Source organism: Patella vulgata, chromosome 1 (assembly GCF_932274485.2).
Source record: "Patella vulgata chromosome 1, xgPatVulg1.2, whole genome shotgun sequence".
Lineage (NCBI taxonomy): Eukaryota > Metazoa > Mollusca > Gastropoda > Patellidae > Patella > Patella vulgata.
The window spans coordinates 2,691,927-2,697,462 of NC_065879.2; the positions used below are offsets into that span (position 1 = coordinate 2,691,927).

At 37.8% G+C, this 5,536-nt stretch overlaps 1 long non-coding RNA gene across 1 annotated transcript; it reads right to left on the reverse strand.

Moving 5' to 3' along the window:
• Window positions 1-892: 892 nt before the first annotated feature.
• Window positions 893-2,818, reverse strand: LOC126825782 (uncharacterized). Its single transcript, XR_007682202.1, has 2 exons — window positions 2,510-2,818; window positions 893-1,248 (listed from the first exon to the last, which is right to left on the reverse strand). It is a non-coding gene; the product is annotated as an uncharacterized LOC126825782 (long non-coding RNA).
• Between the last annotated feature and the right edge of the window lie 2,718 nt (window positions 2,819-5,536).

Here is a 5,536-nt window from a genome sequence, read left to right on the forward strand (position 1 = left end):
GGGCAATTGGTCCCCGGGCGAATTGGGTCCAGACGGATTTGGGTCAAGGGCAGGAATGAATTTGGGTCCCTGATGAATTTGGACCTCGGGCGAATTGGGTCGGGACGAATTTTGGCCATGGGCGAATTGGGTCCAGACGAATTTGGGCCCTGGGCAAATTTGAGCCAGAAATGAATTTGGGTCCCTGGTGAATTTGGGCCTCAGGCGAATTTGGGCCCCGGGCGAAACCGGGTATTCAAATAAAACATCCGTGTGATCTAGTTAAGTCCTTCATTAATATATTATGTCTATATTCAGGTTGTTCATTTGATTTACAGACACACTATGCGAATTATATCCATATCAACATTTCTGCTTGATAATTATAACCCATGGCTTCGATCTAGCCAGCTAAATGTCGACTTCAACTTTCAACATCATTATGATAAAACAATCAGCATTTTGATCAAAAGTCAACATCAGTTTCAAATGTTTGTTAAATATCCGATCAGTAAGAATGATTTCTGAATAACAACTGGTGACTATTTTCAATATAAAAAGGGGAAGCAAGATTGAAGTCGTCACTTTGCTATGAATGGGTTTACAGCACGAAGTTGTGTCACTTTCGCGCTTTCCAGTTCTTGCCTTCGCACTATTACCTTATAGCGGAGCGACGCCACCATGGGCGAGCTTTTTGGCCTTTGTACCCACCGTTCGCTATGGGTCTATAACCAGAAGACGAAGTCGAATTTATCTTTTGTCGTTTCTTTTGTAAAATCCATAACTATTGCTCGCTGAGTGGACTTTCAATTGAATGGTACTTTATGGCCGATGTCGTTATATTTTGTTTTTAACATTTCAAACAGTCAGCATGGTGTAAAACAGATTTTAAAGATAACAGACAGCTTATACAGACAGCTGATATACAAGTAATTTAATATGTATATATGTATACAGTGCAATAAATTAAAACAATTAATGATTATCGCGTTAATTAGTTCGTAAATCTACATGTGAAAATATTATACATGAGCTGCAAGATATTGTTTTTTATCTGCACTCGAAAGTTTCTGCTCGTGGACAAGTGTTCTGTTGGTGCCCAAGTGCTTTCTTGTGGATCATGGTGGACAATTGTTCTGTTGGTGGACCCTGGTGGACAAGTAAATCAGGCCAACATGTTTGACGTCAAACAATATCGCCGTCTACAAGGACTGGTCCTGCATCTACGACAATACATTCTCATCAGTATTCCTCTAAATATTCCTGTAGCTTTAAGGAAATAGATAAAATATAATACAATACATCCTCATCCGTATTCCTCTCAATATTCATGTAGCTTTAATTGTAGATAAATATTATACAATACATTCTCATCAGTATTCCTATTAGAGCTTTAAAGAAAGATACAAATAATACAATACACCCTATGAATATTCTCCCTAACCCTAACCTTAGTTAAAGGAAAGGTACAAATAATACTATGCACCCCTTGGGTTTTCCTGTAGCTTGAAGTCTAAAGAAAGGTGCGGATAATATAATTACAAACGAATAATAATGTTTTCTTCTATCTTTTTGTTTGGGAGTGTAGGAGTGCCCACTTGGTTCGAGACATACAGATTGGTGACATCGTTTGTAATGTATGTTACTCTTTATAAAGCGGCAGCCACGGTGGCTAAGTGGGTAAGACGCTGGCTCGCTAGTCTGGAGGTCACGTGTTCGATCCTGCATTGGCCGAGAAAGTTCATCGGGATTTTCCGACGTGGTTTGCCCTTGTCAGTGATGCAGAACGGAGGACCTGACAGGGACAGTTGTCTAGTCCTTCGGATGAGACGAAAAACCGAGTTCCCGTGGAATGCACGTAAAAGATCCCTTGGCAGTTGGAATTCGATATAAGAGTAGGCGATAGTGCCGCTGTCCGGGCAAAATTTCCCTCATAGCACACTGTATGGCGTATGCCCATCTTCATTAGCCCAGTATAGGAGCAGAACAGTAGGACGTTAAACCCCATTTCATTGCATTTCTTTATAAAGCTTTTCCCACATGTACATTTCGACAATGCATTCTCTTAATATTCATGAAACTTTATGAATAACACAATATTATTATGGCGTGTGTGGTGTTTGTTTTTGGTTTGGCGGGCATTTTGACGTGTATGGTGTTTTTCTTGGTTTGGCGGGCAAGTTGACATGAGGGCGCGTGTGGTGTTATTTTGGTTTGTCGAGTATGTTAGGATGTGTGTTGTAAGCTTTGTTTACGTTTTTGACGGTGGCGGCGTTGTGTAAATAATGACTCTCTTGAGTTTAATAGGCCTTTGGTGTGTAAATACGGACTCTCTTACGTTAACTAGGTCTTCGGTATCAAATGTGACTTAGAGATTTAAGAGTAGCAAAATACTGCATATCTGTTGATATTTACCCGTACATATTTTGAGTAAAGACGTTTATGTAGAGTTTATTGGCGGTTTCTAACGTTGGTAAGTTAAAAACAAAATTCAGACAGAACGAAAACAGTAATATAAAACAAAACTTACATTGCCTTTCTCCTTCGCTTAGGTCGTTAGTTACATATCCAGCCCCACGATACTGATCTTCCAATATATCACGATATTGGTCTTCCAGGATTTCAAGATGGTGTTGCTGGGTTAATCCATCATAAGGATCTTTCATGCGTCTACCGTTAGGATTCTGGTCCCGGATATTTAAAATAACTAATAAAATGAAACAAATAGTTGAGATGTTTTGTGAAGCCATTTTCTTTGATTTGAAGACGTCTGATATTTTAGATGTATTGCTATCAATGTTTTAATTAATACAGATAATGTTACAGTCTAAATAGTTAAGGTGGTTATAATTAGCGATAAAAAGCGATATGGGTACACACTAAAAACATGTTTCTGCAATATGTAAAAACATGAAATAAAATAGGATTTGATGTTAAATATTTTTGCAACAACGGAGCTAAAGGTGACAATGCAGTATTTTATCATGTGCTGTAAATGTCAAGATAGTTCTTTTAGCCTCTCACATTTTATGCAAAAACTAAGATACCGAGAATCTATTGAATAATAGCGTTGAATAAAAATACATTATATGTGCACACATCGAGAGAGAGAAATGGGGTTTAACGTCCACTCGACACAAACTAGTCATTTCGGGACTAACATATGGTTTAATTTTATTTCAATAATTCGCTTGCGCGAAGGGGTCCTTAGCAGTGGGAGGAAACCGGAGGACCCGGAGAAAACCCACGAGGTTGGACAGGCGACCCTAGTCCTTGTCACGTACAACCGGGGATTCGAAACCACGCCAGTCGACTCAATGACAGGTTCCAATTAGGAACTACACTGTAGACTTTTGAAGAACAGCACGTTTTGGGGGTTTTTTTGTCTCTCTAATATCGCCCATTTTCGTATAGTGGACACCAAAATAATAAGGAAAACAGATATTCTGATAAAGGGTGCTGGAACGAAAGAGGAACTTTAATAAATCCCCTCTGTGGTTGGTGTAAGTGTGACGTGGTAATTAATGTTTAGTGTGTGTGTATTTTTACTGTGTAATGCTGTTTATAGTGTAGTTCTGTATATTTACACACACTTGGGATGTTTTTTTCCTTTGATCTCCCATGCATGTTATGAAACATCCTCTGATGACGGCACAACAGGTTTTACGGACTGTACAAAGCAAAAAGACACAAACTCTTTCTTTTAACATTTTATTTACTTATTGTACAATGTCAAACGATTCGAACGACGAACTTTGCCAGGCCCATGTTACTTAGTTTATTCATCTGACCATTAAAAACTTGTCTGAAACTCAAATTTTGGATTGTGTAGTATATCCACATCAGTTTTATTCGTAATCCGTAAATGTGAAATTATTCCCATAACTAAATACAGAATTCGGTGGGTAATATTCATCATTTTATTTTGCTTACTTCCAAGACGTATCTAGACATCCCCCCCCCCCCCCAAAAAAAAAATAAAAATAAGATCTTATATACTCATATCTTCCAGCGCATATAGGATTTTTCGCTCACGGACGTCTTGTCACTCGAAATTGAAATGCGTGTATCATTTATATCTTCCTCAAAATCCGAGTACATTAAATCCTTGTTAAATATTTTCTGCATACATTCTGCACTTTGACTAGCTTTAAATAATTCTTTGTCAGAATCTACGTTTTCTTTTTCAACCATATTTTCTACAAACTGCCTTGTGCGCATCAGTTCGTCTTCCGAATCGTTTGACACTATTGCACAAAATGAATTCCAGTTTGTGAACACGTGGTTACTAATGCACGTGCAACTTACGACTGATATGGGCTAAACCATTGTCTTATAGGTGAAATCAATTAGGATTGATTTAACATTGATGTCGGTGTGTAAGACACATATTACCCTAATACCCTCGGTCGATATGTGAAATTTCACATATCAACCCTCGGTTAGGGTAATATTTATCTCATAAATGTACACTGTACCAGAAATTGTTTCACTACTTTCCCAGACTCTCCGATCATCGGTCTAGCGACCAACTCAGGCAACTGCATTACAATCGTGCACTTAGTCGACGGAATAAGTAAAAATACAATACAATAGTTATGATTGAAAATTAGATAGATGGTTGAATTGATCATCAAAACAGGAATATTTATCATTTCTGCCACATTCAGATCCACTGTTGAGACATTACTGGGAGAAATAAGCCATGTTAAGGATACTTGACATTATGTAATTTTACCCTTTCCCCTAACTTAAACGAAATGTATAACAATAAACTTTTAGTAATATACTGACAAGACCTTCTTGAATACATATAATAAACAATAAAATGAAATGAAATGGGGTTTAACGTCCTTCTGTTCGCTCCTAAACAGGGCTAATGATGACGGGCATACGCCATACAGTGTGTTATGAGGGAAATTTTGCCCGGGCAGCGGCGCTACGGCCTACTCTTATATCGAATTCCAACTGCCAAGGGATCTTTTACGTGCACGCCAATGTGAACACGGGACATGACAAATAGGACGTTAAAACCCACTACATGACGAATAGGACGTTAAAACATACTGCATGACAAATAGGACGTTAAAACCCACTACATGACGAATAGGACGTTAAAACATACTGCATGACAAATAGGACGTTAAAACCCACTACATGACGAATAGGACGTTAAAACATACTGCATGACAAATAGGACGTTAAACCCATTTACATTTAGTTTATATCTCATGACACATCATATTTGATACTGTTCGAAAACACGTATCGTTACTTTAATTAATTAAAATATATATTTATAATATTACCTAAACAGCCGATGGATTATTTATTTACATCACTTTCACAAGTATATCTCATTTTTTTCAAATTTGGTGTGAACCTTTGCCTTCATGATAGGCAAACTCTATTGATATTCCGAGTTCCGCAACCTAAGCTTCCGTAGTAATACCTCTTTTTTTTCTGAAACCTTGATAATGCTATAGAGGCTACAATCTTTTTCCAGTCTGGTCCGAAACATAGGTGTTATTCTCTGTATGTATTTAATTGTTCAGTG